This window comes from Haliaeetus albicilla, chromosome 8 (genome assembly GCF_947461875.1).
Source record: "Haliaeetus albicilla chromosome 8, bHalAlb1.1, whole genome shotgun sequence".
In the NCBI taxonomy this organism is placed as follows: domain Eukaryota; kingdom Metazoa; phylum Chordata; class Aves; order Accipitriformes; family Accipitridae; genus Haliaeetus; species Haliaeetus albicilla.
Genome location: NC_091490.1, coordinates 23,659,113 through 23,674,847, shown reverse-complemented (window position 1 = coordinate 23,674,847; position 15,735 = coordinate 23,659,113). Strand labels below are relative to the sequence as shown.

Here is a 15,735-nt window from a genome sequence, read left to right as displayed (position 1 = left end):
CACTGAGGTCATTGAAAATGCAGCGTAGGCTTACTCTTAGCTTGGCCTGGCTCAACTGTTATTTGTTATCTTTACCAATTCTCATCTTTTACATCTCTGTAGAAGAGATTTGCCAGCTGCTGCATATACAGTTATTGTACAACATAAGCTGGTATAGCACATAGGACAATTATTCATTTAAATAAGTTTATTAATCATCATAGTTTGTCACCTGGCACATAAAATGGGCTTGTATTCATTTTTTTCTGTGTGAAGTAGGCATTTTAAGATCTTTCACTGTCAAACAGGTCTCTTACACAGCCAGTGCAATCCTTAATGCTGTTTATTTATCAAACCTAATGTAATAGGATCCCTTGGCATAGTACACTGATGAGGAAGTGAGGTTCATTTTCAGAATGCTAAAATAAAGTAAATGTCTAGTAGCTCATATTCTTCACTCTTTCTGTAATGCAAAAATATACTGTCTCAACATGCAATAATTTCTGCAGCAACCACAGATTTTGTAAAATGCAATGAAAAAACTTGCTAGAATACCTGTTAATCACTGAAAAGTGATATTGCAAGCTATAGCTGTGGTCCAGTGATTAACAGATGTGGTTATAAACTACTGACAGATGATTCTTAGTAGCTGGCATAGAAGAAGAATTAACAACTCCTGGATTTAGGTAAAATGGTGTATTATATATCATAAATAAGAGACTGGTTTGTGAAAACAATTCCCTCCTGCAATGATATGTAACTGCTCTCAGTCTACAGAGGTAACAAGATCTTTTTCAGTTCATACTGCAATAAAAAACAAACCAACTATAATTCTCAAGATTTTCTTGGGGGGGGGGGGGGGGGGGAGGAATAAAAAGCATTACAAATCTCTGTTACCTGTACAGCAAAACTTTAAATGTTCTGTGTGATAAATAACTGTAAGTTATATATGTATGAGATCTGAAATTGTAGTTTTTCTGTTTGTCAGATATAATTACTATGTACTAAACCACACAAACAATATTCATTTACCCAGTGCTAATTATATTACTTTTGACAATCAAAAATAAGATGGCTGTCCAACCTCTTTTTTTCCGAAAAGCAATATCCTATCTCATAACCTGGGACTATTGTTATGAGAGATGCAAATTCTTCAGGAAAAATTCCAGAGCACAGCTTAATCAACAGACGTATCAAAAAAACCCAACATAACATTACTATTGTCTTTATACACTAACACAAGGTTTTGTGATATTTCTCAAATGCTGTTGTTAAAAAGCAGAATTGCAGGTTTTATCATGGGTAGAGTGACTTTTGCAAGAACAGTCACAATGTTTTATAGTGATCCCATCAATAGAGGTTTCCACTTGTAATATACCTCATTAGGGAAAGCGCAGGTTTATAAACCAGAATTTTCTAAAAGGCAAGTGATAAGCCACCAAAACCAGAAGTGTTTCTTATGTTTCATGTGGTATTTATAGTGAATCCCATGAATGCAAAGTAAAAAAGATCGTGACAGCAGCTAGTTCTTCAAACATTGCACAGTATTCTGAGCAGATACATCCACTTTTTCTCCTTTTGCATGGTATGTTATGTAAGTGTGCAACTGCACAGGCTAGGAAAATAACTTTGTAGGTAGCTATTCCCTTTTCCATAGCGATTTGGCCAAAAAATGAATGGCAACCTACCAACAGCAAATTGGAGAATTTTCCAACTGTGCCTTCCTCCCCTGCCCCCTCAGAAAATACAAGTTCCAGATTTTTTCTGGAAATATTCTAGTGGGAGAAAAGATGACTATATATTTTCTAAATTAAAATGAGAGAGGGAAAACACACTTACCGCACAGCAGCCAACAGCCTTGTGATACAGGGTAAGTCAGGTCAAAGTATTTGGTCTTAGGCACAGATGGAATCTGAATGTGCCTATCTTACCTGCTCAGGAAAAAAAACCAAACACTAAGCACCAGTATACACAGGCAAGCATGGCTCTCTAAAATAACTGAATAAATCTAACTTGCTCCACATATGTTTCTGTTTTCCTTCAGTTATCTCTGAGACTCACCCACCCTCTTGGTAAGCCAGTTTATTTTGCTGAATCAGCAGATTGGCAAATGAAGGAAAAGTGGTTTGCTTCCAGTTAGTGACCTGAAAGGTGCACGACTGGGCCAGGCAACCACCAAACCAGCAAAGGGGGAAGTGTATGGGCAAGAGCAAGGCTTGTGCGTCTTCAGACACCGTGAACTGTTAGACTGCCTCAGCTGCCAAAACAATCTGCAATATCAGCTGCCCTGCCCCAATACATATTTAAAACGAATAGCTTCAAGAAGAAACTGAATCTGCAGGCCAAACAAATGAACCTTGGTTTTGCATATCCTAGAGGAGGAATTATGGGAGGATTACTTTTTCTCCAAAAATAGACTTTTTCCAGAAAAGGAAGTAGGCTTTTTCTCCAGTCGGCCTTACTTAAGAACATCAACATATGGAGCATGTTAGACATAAGGGAAAGTGCAATGTGCTTTAAGAAAATTCACAGTTTTCTAACCTAGATAAACTCAGCAGAAATTTCTTTTTTTGCAGTGCATAAAATCAAAGCCAAAAAAAAAGTATTCCTGTAGAGGATGTTAGAATAAAATTTGGGAAGACAAGTAAATACTTGGAAAAGACCCAAATGCCATTTTTCAAAGTTTAAATTTTAACTGAGTCCAAGACCTTGAAGTAAGACTTTTTTAAAGATGTATGTCCCTAAGAAGAGTCATATAATAAGAATTAGAGGGGAGAGGGTTTGGGTGGGTTTTTTTCAATCCTAACTCTAAAGCATATACACACTGAAGCACATGCATGCATGCAGACTCATTAATGGAAAGCCAAAATAAATTAAAAAAGGATGTTCTGAGTGCCTATGATATATTTAATCCATCAGATGAAAAAGTATATTTATCTTCCCTGTGTTTCTGTGAGCCTGGAGCAGAATAACATAAATACAATCTTCTGTGGGTGTGGAGCTTTAATATCTGGTCCTTCTCTTACCTCCTTCTTTTCTTCATTTCTGTCTATATAGCTTGGAATTGCACCATAGCAAAGTCTTGCTCATTCTGAAATCAACAGAAATTTTGACATTAGACATGCTAAAGCATCATGACTAGAATACATTATATGTCAGGGAATTATTTTTTTTTTAAGGATCACAGGCACATGAAAGAATCCAAACGAAAAAAATCTTTCAAATGTGTGGTGTCCCTCCCCTGAAAATATCTTTTGGTAGCAATGCTGATCACAGGGCAACAAGGTGTCATTTACTATCCATTCTGCAATAAAATACAGCAAATAATTCTAACAAAGAAACATGGCTTCAAAGTCTCAAGGAAAAAAATATAAACAAAGTTAATGAGACTATAATGTCCTTTAGGACTCTGGGAAAACAGAAATATAGATTTTAAAATCCTCAGGTTTTAGGTCTTTGCATATTCCCTTTATCTATATATGACTATATTTTCATACAAAATGAAACAACTTAATGCAGGTATAAGTACATGGAGTCCTATCTTCATGGTTGTGGTTTCTGCTAAAAAAAAGCCCACCAAAACAAAGCAACAAAAGCACTACACTTTTTTCTCTAATCTGATGTTTCATTTCGGTAGTTACTACAACAAAACAATTAAACCTCTTTAAATTCTGTATTCTTTAAAAGAAAAAAAGCTCAAAACTATTTTCTAGTACTAATAGAAATAAAACATTTGCACTGAACTATGGACTGAAATGGTACTGTTAATTGATTTCCCTCTATTTCATAGCAAAAATTATTTAGAATTATTTCTATCGTAAAAGATTTTTGGTCTGCTACAATTCTAACTGAGGTGAGGACAGAACTGAGGAATGTTTTTAAGGTATTCTTCAACTTCTCTCCCAATTTTGTCTAAAACTATGAGGAAAAGAAGGACCTTTTTTTTTAATAACCAGAAATTTTCAAATTCAATAAAATGAGTATGATGTGAACTCTGTGAATGTTCAGATTAGCCCAAATTAAAAACACCAGATAGCCTATATAAAAAGGCTAATAAATCAGACTTGGGAACTTCACAGCAGATATAGAAACAAGGTGCTATATTCTAGTTTCAATAACCATAAAACAAAACTATCAGCACCTAGGATCCCAGTAGTAGTTCATAATTATATTTTGTAAATTAGTTGTTTTGTCCTACAGTTATACCACAGCAACCTAATTGAACAAAAAGAAGTGGAATTTATAAACCAAGTTGTGAAGGAACACTAGTGATGTTATGGATGACGCTGTTAATTTATTTAGCAGACAGGCTTTTTCTGTGAAGACAATCGGATTTCACTTGTTCAAATAACCCATCAGCTGTATGGTGCCTTGGGTTAGGAATATGTTCTTCACCTGAAACTGTTTTTAGCACAGCAGGATTCTTTTGGCATGATGCTTTTCCTGAACTACTTAGCAGAGCAGAGCTGAGCACCTTTGCTTTGGACACTGATTTCTGCTGTTACGTAGACATTTCAGAACAAGCACCTCATACTTTTCAGACACAGTGTATCTGGATTACCAAAAATGAAGCTGGTTTATTTGTGACATTCTTGTTGTTTCCCTATTTTATCAGTTTTTAGTAACATGTTTATCCACTTATAATCTGAAGCATTTAGCATGCTTCACTGTAAACTGGTTATTTGTCTTTTGATTCATTTGCCTATCTAAATTAATAGCAGACCCTATGTTATTTCCCTTAAAACTGGTCTACAACAAATATCAACAGCTATTAACAATATAGAGAATGTCCTCTGAACACTGTACTCAATTGTTTATTGTTCTATAGGCCTATGTTTGGGTTCATAGCACATTCCAAAGAATAAATGAACTGCAAGTTAAATCTCTTTACAGTCTATAGCTCTCAGATATCAGATTCTATTTAAACATAGTATAAAATAAAGTATAATAATATGAGCTCAAGAAAGTAAATAAAATAAATATATAAAACTAATTAAAAGCAGTAGTCACTATATATGAATACTTTCTAGCAAACCATTCTACAACTATATTACATTATTGCATTGTTCTCAGGTTATGAAATAAAAATTATTTCATCTTAAAAAATAGTGAAACTATCATACATAAACCCAAGAATTTTAAGTATATGTCAATATTTTCTCCCTGACACTTTTTCTTAATTAGACTCCTTTTTACTACATTTCCAGGAAAAGCCTTCAAAGAAAATAATCATGATTTTCTGAGATGTCACACAAGGGACAGGGAAAGTCTGCACATTATTCCTTGAGAACAAAAGCAAAATGCATTTCTGTCAAAATTATATGTTTTCTCATGCAGTGCAGGATTCCAAAGATGAGACATACCCAGAAAGCATTAATGTGGAATCTGAAATGCAGAAACTCCAGTAACTATGGACAACTCCCAGGTGGCCTCTTGCCAAAATTTCTTGATGAGTATACAGAGTGCATCCAATTTGGACCTGCACTTTAGCCCTTGGGAAAGTCATTATGTATCTAAGGGAAAAACAATTCTCAAGTTTAACAAGCGGGAACACATTTGCAAAAAAATTTCTGCTATACTTGCCTATGTGTTTCTGTTATAAGTAAGTAATATAGGGAAATGAGCTAACACAAACAGAAAGATTGTGCTTACCAGACTTATCTTTAACATAAGGTAAGAACAATGATTGCAGTTTCTCTTCTCTCCTTTTTCAGGGTAACTCTTCAGAGAACTCTGATTCTGATTCAGACCTTGATAAAGTCCACTAAAATCAGCTCTCACTGATTGCTTGTTTTCCTTAACATCACTGATTACACTTGTTTGCCTGCTCCTAAACATCTCTAACTCTCATCACTGTAATCCTAAATCCACTCCTGACACCACACCCTTCTCTACACCAGTTATTCTGTAACAGTACCTTTCTGCCCATTTTTGGCAAAACACATCCTCACATTTTATGAGGTCTCTCATCCCCCAACTGAAAAAAAAAACCAAAACAGCCCCAGTTTTAACATAAATGATGCAAGAAGTATGAATTTTGCATAAGGGTTTATGGATAATTTTAGTCCACAGTCCATTAGTAACTAGGTTTAATCTCACTGCATATGTGCCTTTACTTACTGGCTGTTCCGTTTCTTTATGATTTAACTGTAAAAACTTTGAGTCAGAAAATGTATTATGAATCCTCTCCTTTTACTTAACTGTTCTCTAAAAAAAATTGCTGTGGTTTCAACCTTAGCTTCCCCCCTAGGTCAGTGGAAGGCTAATGGTTAATTTCCCCTCTACAAGCAAAAAGTCATTTTAATAGTGTATCTCTGGTCATTTTCTATTCTACCCTCTTACATGTTCTATCCACATTTTGAGTCTTCCTCCAGAAAAAATTTGGGCTGTTAATGGAATTATTCATTGGGAAAACAACATTTTCCAAATAATTATTTAATAATGTGTGCCTAAATTTATATTTAAATGCTCACATAGTTGACCTGTTTTTTTTCCAACGATACCTACACAATGTGGGAAACTGGATGCTTTATCTAAAAACAGAGCACTCAGCTAATTTTAAAGCCTAGCAATTATTGGCACTGTATTCTCTGCAGTGTTCATGAAAGAGTAAGTATTAGAAATAACATAGTAGCTAAGATATAAAGAAACATTTTGATAGATCAGGTATGTATTTCTATAAGTTAGTCAGTAAAAAACATAACAGCACTTTAAAAAGTTAGTTCTTCCGAAATACAGGAGTGGATGATAAGATACCTGGAAATCTATGAACAAAATTTCAATGGTTTCTAATCTGTTCTTTTTCACTAAATGATTTGGAAACCCACATCCGACAAATAACATAGCCTATAACCTTGTAGTTTTGTGGGGATAAATAAATTAAAATTCCATTAGTATTTCAGAAGTGTTTACCTTCTTATTTGCAATAGAGGCTTGATCCTATCATAATGGGATACTATTGCCAATTAGAGATGAATGGAATGGATAGGCTTACTTCATGTACATGCCTCTTAGAAATTGTTGGTAAAGACTGATAAAAATGCATACATTTAAACAAACAAACAAACAAACAAACAAGTAACCAGAAAATCAATCTGACACACTCTTTTCCCTCTTCTTACTAGCCATGAAAATATTTGGATCATTCTAGCTTACAAATACTTGGCTTGGTGTGGACTTTCAGGGAGACCAATGGGAGAATGGCAGGTAGCAAGTACTAAAATTTCCAGAAACAGCATGTAAACAATATGGAGAAAATACCCTAAAATTCTAAAAAAAAAAAAAAAAGTCTAAAAAGGTCTAAAAATATTGTACTTTGACTTTCTGTTTTTCAGATTAGCTCTTTTTTCCCAGATCTCAATCACCACTGCTCACTTAAAAACAACCCTTAACAAGCATATTGCTTGTTGTTGAAGTCCCACCTTATGTTGGGAGTTTTACAAAATGTATAGAGAAATCTGAGTGGATCATAAATATGTAAAAAAACCCATGAAACATGCCCTGTATCAAAAATACATTTGATAAAATTGAGGACTTTAGATATAAAGTCCAGTGGAAGTGTGCACTGGTAAATGAAAAATTTGTCATTGTAGAATGACAGACTGTAAGTCAAGATGCCAATCATTACAGGATACCAGATGTCTTCAATTGTCTGCTGGGTCTTTATTTTGATTTTATTGTATTACAGAGATGGCCAGGAATACCAAAAGATAATACTTCTTTATCATGATGAACAGTGCACATCTGCCCAACTGAGCAGTTAAAGCAAAGAACAGAAATGCCCCAAGAAATAAGATTAGCAATATTGAAAAGGAAATGCCATGTTCTCAGCAGTTACCAATATAATGGCAGTAAACACTTTGCATACAAGCCTATTATCTACCTTGCCATGGGCAGTAATAGTCTGGTTAAATAAAATTCTTTATTAAGTCAGCAAAAGTTAAAAGACTAAAACTAAAAAAAAGGCAACTTGACTGTACCTGCCTTAGACCAGCTAATGAGTGGGCTAGAAGCTGATGAACTAAATTTGGTATAGTGAAAATTAGGCTTAGATGGAGAAAGTAATGAGAGAATGTAATATTCTCCTTATCATACCACTTTTGCTCCTTAAAAAAAAGGAATTTCAATAAGGAACTATGACAGGAAATGGATAAGAATACACTGAAACAAATGTATTGCAGCCCTTCTGCTACTTGCACTGTTTCTTTAGCTTCCAGGTTCCTGAAGACTTTATGGATATTTCAATAGCCTGATCCTGGCCAGTATCCCAACACAACTAGAGTGAGAATTGCCATGACACCTCCCATGGCCACCTTCCCCAGGTTTGGCTAAGAGGTGAAACATGACAGCTGATGCTGTTGTTCTGTCTTCCTTCTTTATGTGCTTGCCTTTCCATTCATTAGTTTTCCTCCTCCTTTTTGTCCTCTTCTTTTTGTCTTTTGCCTAAAGAAAATCTGTATTCGACAGCTAGCATGGACTCCTGCCCAACACCTAAGATGATATATGGAAATTAATGCTTCAAAAGCATTTACCATTTTCCATGTTTGTCATTCATGGAATAGTTACCAAAAATGTGTACTATGCCTGTTTCCTAGCTGCCAGCTTGCCAGTAAGAGTCAGTACCAGATATTTACTCTTACATATGTCCTTTGCATGTTTTTAACTTGTCTTAAAAGTTGTAATTTAATAATAATGACAACAGAAGTAGCCTTTCTCAACTCATTTCTGAACCATAAGAATACATTTAAGCTCAACATGACCCAGCAATGTGTATTTGCAGCCCAGAAAGCAAACCATATGCTGGGCTGCATCAACAGAAGTGTGACCAGCAGGCCAAGGGAGGTGATTCTCCCCCTCTACTCCCCTCTCGTGAGACCCCACCTGGAGTGCTGTGTTCAACTCTGGGGCCCTGTCCTGGTTTCAGCTGGGATAGAGTTAACTGTCTTCCTAGTAGCTGGTACAGTGCTATGTTTTGAGCTCAGTATGTGAAGAATGTTGATAACACTGATGTTTTCAGTTGTTGCTCAGTAGTGTTTAGACTATAGTCAAGGATTTTTCAGCTTCTCATGCCCAGCCAGCGCACCTGACCCAAACTGGCCAACAGTGTATTCCATACCATGTGACGTCCCATCTAGTTTAGGAACTGGGAAGTGGGGGGGCAGGGATTGGCCACTCGGGGACTGGCTGGGTGTCGGTCAGCGGGTGGTGAGCAATTGCCCTGCGCATCAATTGTACCTTCCAATCCTTTTATTACTACTGTTGTCATTTTATTAGTGTTATCATTATCATTATTAGTTTCTTCTTTTCTGTTCTATTAAACCGTTCTTATCTCAACCCATGAGTTTTACTTCTTTTCCCGATTTTCTCCCCCATCCCACTGGATGGGGGGGAAGTGAGTGAGCGGCTGCGTGGTGCTTAGTTGCTGGCTGGGGTTAAACCACGACAGGCCCCCAGCATAAGAAAAACATGGACCTGCTCAAGTGGATCCAGAGGAGGGCCACGAAGATGATCAGAGGGCTGGAGCACCTCTCCTATGAAGACAGGCTGAAAGAGTTGGGGTTGTTCAGCTTGGAGAAGAGAAGGTTCTGGGGAGACCTTATAGCAGCCTTCCAGTACTTAAAGGGAGCCTACAGGAAAGCTGGAGAGGGACTTTTTACAAGGGCATGTAGTGATTGGACAAGGGGTAATGGCTTTAAACTGAAAGAGGGGAGATTTAGATTACATGTAAGGAAGAAGTTCTTCACTGTGAGAGTGGTGAGGCACTGGAACTGGTTGCCCAGAGAGGCTGTGAATGCCCCATCCCTGGGAGTGTTCAAAGCCAGGTTGGATGGGGCTTTGAGGAACCTGGTCTAGTGGAAGGTGTCCCTGCCCATGGCAGGGGGGCTGGAATTAGATGATCTTTAAGGTCCCTTCCAACCCAAGCCATTCTATGATTCTATTTCTGCCCAACTTTAAAACTGCCTAAATGATTCCCAAAATGCTGTAAGGGTCAACAGAAAGGATGTAAGCAATAAAGTAAAATTTAAATTTTAATAAATGTTCCAAATTTTAGATGCTCAGATAATTTTCCTTATGATAATAAGATCTGATTTTTAAATTTAAAAAAACCCCACACCTTAAAAAACTTTCAAAATTGCATCTTGATACTATTTTCATACAACGGGTAGGCAGCCAAGATTTGACACCTGAGGGTCTGAAACTTTTGAACAGAGGACAAAACAGAGAACAGTGAGAGGTCAATATTAACAGATTTGATCCTATAGGCCCATTGATTTCACCAAATTTGTTAAAATATTCAAGAAATCTTGTTTTGCTACTAGGCAGACTTGCATATTATCTTTGAGTGTAGTTCCAAATACAGCTTCTCAGTAGAAATGTTCCAAAGGCATACTTAAATGGTTGGGTTTTGGGAAGCATAGTTACAAATGTCCAAACACTCAAAAACCAGAAGTGGCTTTGGCCATCAGTACCACCTGAACCTCTAGAGCAGTTAAGGATCTGAAAATCACAACACACATTGCAAATATTAAATCCACAGCTATCACACTGTTCTTTAAATCGTTCTTTAACAATAAGTATCTTCCTTCTAGCTGGATTAAAACTGATGATGCCTTTTGTTTGATCTAGAAAAAAAATGGACCCAAAATCTACCTATCTGCTGAAAACAAGAGTAAAAATTACATGTCATTAGCAAACCAAACATATTTCTTATGCGAAGTATTACAACACAAATAGCAGTACTTTTCAGGCTTGTGGTATTTTTCTAGAGTTTTCACTGATATAAACTCTGAAGTCATTGCAATGCTTCTGGGGAAAGAACAGGAGCATGCATTCTCTGCCATGTTGAGCTTACTCCATCAGCCACAATATACTTGAATAATTTCTTACATGTGATAAATCACAGTAAATAATAACCTCCAGTGAACTATTCAGTCTTCTATGGATAGCAGGTATCATGGTCCTTGTGTATTTGTCATTACTCATGGCAGATTTTGCATCTTTGATAGAGACAGGTATTAGAAAATTTTATTGACTAATTTCATTTTATTGTTCTGATTATCCCTCAAGGAAAACATAGTCAAATTCTCAGCAGACTAAGCATTTTAGACACTAAAAGGTACATCTTTGTGTAAATGTTTGCATCATCTGCTCTATTACTACAGTAGCTGATAATGAAAACTTTTTTAGTTTCCAGGTAATTAAAAAATATTTCTTTTTCTATTCATATTCTTAGGAAATTCTATCATTCACTGTTCCCAAAGACTATTTTATACATGTTTCAGGAAAAAATTACAAGTAAAAGCTACAAGACATGACGATTAAAAACAATTATTCAATCACAAACCCGAACATCCACTCCAGCCAAAGTACAGGAGTAGGAAATTTATTTCTCCGACGTTTTATTTCCATACATACACTTACTTGGAACAATTTTTACATGATCAAAACCAAAAGTCTTATCATGCTGAAATCTTTGTCTGAGTCTTAAGAATATATATAATTATATTTGAATACCTGAAATATGTATTTGCTGTCAAATTGCTGAACATAATCATAATACTAAATAACTTTTTCAGAGTGCTGGAAAAAACAGTACTTAACTCACTGAAGCTTAATTATGTTTCTGTCAAAATGGTTTAACTGAATCAGAGATGACTAAAATCCCACAAGAATGACTAAATATTCTCTGTATCTTCTTCGTTAAAGGCAGAGGCTAGAATAGTAGAGCATACAACTATTTTCAACTGGATTTTCTTTTTGCTGTTCACTGTTTTACACAACATAATGGAACTCCTGTGCTCAGCTACATAATAATTTAGAAGCTAGATCTGAATATAGATTAAAATAGGCACAACTGTGAGCCAAGGACATCTTGTCCTGGTTTGCACTATTTGTATAAAGAGAAAGATTTACTGGAAATAACTAGAGAAATGTGGTCAGTAATGTTGACAAGAAAATAATGGGTGACTGCGATCAAAATTTATAAAATATTTATAGTTTGTCCATGAGTCTTATTAAAGTTATTAGATAATGTTATGAACAAACAAAAAAACCCAGAAGAGTTAGTGACTAAGAATTATTTATGGTTAGTCTAACTTTTGGAAAAGTCCTTCACTTTTCTCTACCAAGATGTTCTTTGAAGGCTAGGGTCCAGTTCTACTCTCTTTAAAATCATCTAGACATCACCACTTACCAATAAAATACCCTAACTTTGTAACTCAAATTATCTGATGTGATTTTAGCTTCCATATCTTTCACATATATGAACACTGAGTTATGATTTGCTCTGTAGTGTTAATGTTATTATGGTTTATTCAGTCTAGTTAATTTTTAAAATTGATGTCTTTTTATTTGCATTTAAGAACTTTCTGTCAACATACCTGAAACATTAAAATATTAACAAAAAACATTTTGGGGAGGAATTGCTAATGACATAAAATGATTTGGTAACAGAAATATAATAGTGAAAGGAAATATCCAGAAATAATTTAATATTTAGAAATATGATATTAAGATCTTGTAAATCACTGCTCCTATATTTTGTTATTATTTATAAGCAGACTTCCTGTAGCAAAAGTATGCTAAGCTGCCAGGACAGCAGCATTTGGTGCTGCTCTAAGACTCCCTTTGAACAGGCATTAAATTAGCTGATTTAACATTTTACTTGATTTGAAAGAAAGTAGCAGAACTTAACTGTTTCACATTTCTGGAATAAATAGTAAAAAAACCCCCAAACCCTTTAAAAAAAATTCAACTTTTTTTTTTTTTTTTGGAGCTTTATACGAATATCAGCATTTGGTTGACTTTAAAAGTTAACGCAATTTTTTACCTTTGATTTTTCTTGGAAACTTTTCTTACAAGTTAGCTTCACAGTATATTATATTCTCATTGGAGAACAGCAAACTCCAGATCTAATTCTGATAGTTTAAAAAAGTTAACAAAATAAAGATGCATCTCATGTGAAGGACCCGAAGGACAGATAGGCAAAAGTAAACATATGGTCTTAAAACTAATAATTAATTACACATAAACAGGAATATAAAGAATCCCAGTAACTTTAAATCATGTTTTTTAGAAGAGGACTTTGATGCAGACATTCCTATAAGTTACTTACCTAAAAATTGCTATTATAAAAGAACATGTTTATTTACTACAGGCTAGAATTTCAATCCTTTCCTTTTACTAGACATTAAATGCATTTTTAGATTTTTATTTTTTTAATTAATAAAAGCATTTTAAAAGTAACTGTTATGTGTAGTTGATCATATTCTTGGAGAGTTGATTCTGAAGTGCTAAGCACAGTCTGAGCTAGGTAACATCCATGTGTTCTACACTTAATTGTTCTATTTCCTACAAACTCTCTTAAATGTAAGTACTAATTCTATTGCCCCAGTACCATTTTCATTTAATTCCCTTGTGTGTTGCATTGTGTTTCCTTGTGCAATGCATGTCAATTCTTACTAGATTTTTAAAAATTAAAACGTCAGTTCATGACATTCTGGCACTTCAAATTTGTTCACTAAACTTAAAATTGGATGAATAGTTTCCATACTTGAAGTTCTCATTTCCATGTCAGGATGTTTAGATTTTCATTTAAAAGTAAAAATATTCAAAAGTTCAAACTAGATTTGAAATGTTTGTTGCTAATGTTTGGAAATGTTTCCTACAGGGGTAAGCAAGTATTTTCCAAGGAGTGAAAAATTTATATTCTTGCATGCATTAACACATGAAACTTATTTTCTCAGATTTAAGTCTTATATCATAACTTCTATGCAATGAAGCTCAATTTTGGTGATTGGAATGCTTACAGAAAAAGAAAACATATTTATAAAATGAATTATATCTTCTGATGACTGTATACAGTTCCTATTGGCTTTATATAAATAGACCCTTATGCATAATTTGATTTTAAATACAAAATCTATTTCTTTTTGTATATTCCAGTATAATGGAAGAGTACAGCCCTTAAGATGACTCTGCAAAATTGTCTTTTTTTTAAAGCACCTTAAAAGTTCCAAGTTATAAAGTTACAGGAATGAATTTTCATTTTGCAAATCTAGCCTGTTTTTCCCTTCTAACGAATTAGAGCTCGTTGGCACTGGTTAAATGAGATGAAAGCTGGAGCTGCCATGTGAAGAGATGGACTGTCAGGATATCATCTCCTTCATGACGGAAGAAAGAGGGGAGGAGATAAGGAAATACAGGTTTAAGGAGAGTCCACAGCCTCAGATAAAGCAATTGCCAGCCAAACAATGTTTGGGGGACACTCTCCACCACAGCCTCTCAGCACTAAATTTTTGGTAAATCCCCCCCTTAGTAGAGTGTAGGACAGGACAAAATGATGGAGTGGAGGGGAGACTGTTAAACTAACATCTTCACTACCTTAAGGGAAACTAAACACAAACCCAAGCTTACTGTGGAGAGGAAAATAATTAGTGGACAACACGTGCGGAGGAAGGAGATAAATTTAAGAAATATTCTGCTCGGAGGCCGAGGGCAAGAGGCTTACAATAACTTGAATTAACAACAGAGCAAGTTGTGCTGAGTGTGCTAGACTATATAAATACATTTTTTCCTCTCCACAAACCTACAATCTCCGGCAAAGGAAAGGACATATATGCTTAAAATGGAACTATAGTCCAAAAACTAAATGTGTTTTATAAAAGATCCCTAATTCTAAATTTCCTAATTCATAATCTCTATGATGACATATTTAACTAGATTATAATACTGCTGTTCATACCAACATAGTAAAATTAAGCAAGCAAACAGAAAAACACTCTATTGAAGAGTACTGCAAACCAATACATCTATTTCATTAGACAGGTGTTTTAAGTCCCCAAAAAATATTTTCTATAAATTTACAGAAAAATATATCAGAATCTTTTACATCACACCACAACTAGAAGCGATAAAAAGGGTGTGATTACTTTTTCTTTTTCTTTTCTTGAAGCCAAATTTGCCTGCCAGCTCCACCTGCTCCTTGTTTCCCCTGAAGTTTCAGAAAATACAAATTTCTATATTCTCCACAGAAAAAAAACCAAACCAGATATCCATGGCAACTGTTCCTACATATGCCATCTAAGAGGAAATTGTGCCCCCCCTCCTTATAGTTAATGATTAAAACCTTAATTCCTTTTTATCTATTATTGGGCTACTATTTTAACTATATTTTTAAAATCCCCATTTTACAGCAGCAAAGGAAGTTTGCCCTTGTATTCAAAGCATGGGTTTTTTTAAAGAAAAGAGAATAAATGGAGAATTTTTAATTTCATAAGTAAAGTTGGTGGGTTTTTAACTTGTTTATTTAAAGTTGCTGTGCTTAAAAGCAGAGAGGGATCCTAATTATATAGCAGGACCTATTCAGCAAATGAGAATTTAGTTATGCAGAAAAGTTTTCTTAGTTATGTATTTCCTTCCATTATGAATTGGTTTTGCTATTTGCAAATATGCTATATTAGTACTTCTCAGTGACATGCAGCATGTGCATCCCTGCATTGCAGTTGACAGACAGCCATTATTAGCCAGAGTTAAAAGATTTGCGTGATCACTGTGCAGGTTCTTCTCAGCAACACTATAATATGCAAATTTATATACTCCAATTCACCACCATAATATTTTCGCTTTGATTGGCTCTTATACTCAAAATTTTCAAGATTTGTCCAGTGACAAAGACATATCTCAGCTTCCCATTTCTTGTTAAATGAGTGATAAACTCCAAGGTCAAATCCAGGATAGAGTAATTACCTCATTAAC

General features: G+C 35.0%; 1 long non-coding RNA gene across 1 annotated transcript in view; it reads right to left on the bottom strand.

Annotated features, from left to right (window-relative positions):
* The window catches only part of LOC138686427 (uncharacterized), a 297,726-nt gene that overhangs the window by 264,492 nt on the left and 17,499 nt on the right, over positions 1 to 15,735 (bottom strand). Inside the window, exons 2-3 of the long non-coding RNA XR_011325801.1 lie at positions 3,006 to 3,070; positions 1,819 to 1,913 (exon numbers count right to left, since the gene is read on the bottom strand). This is a non-coding gene — a long non-coding RNA (uncharacterized lncRNA). The remainder of the gene's footprint in view (positions 1 to 1,818; positions 1,914 to 3,005; positions 3,071 to 15,735) is intronic.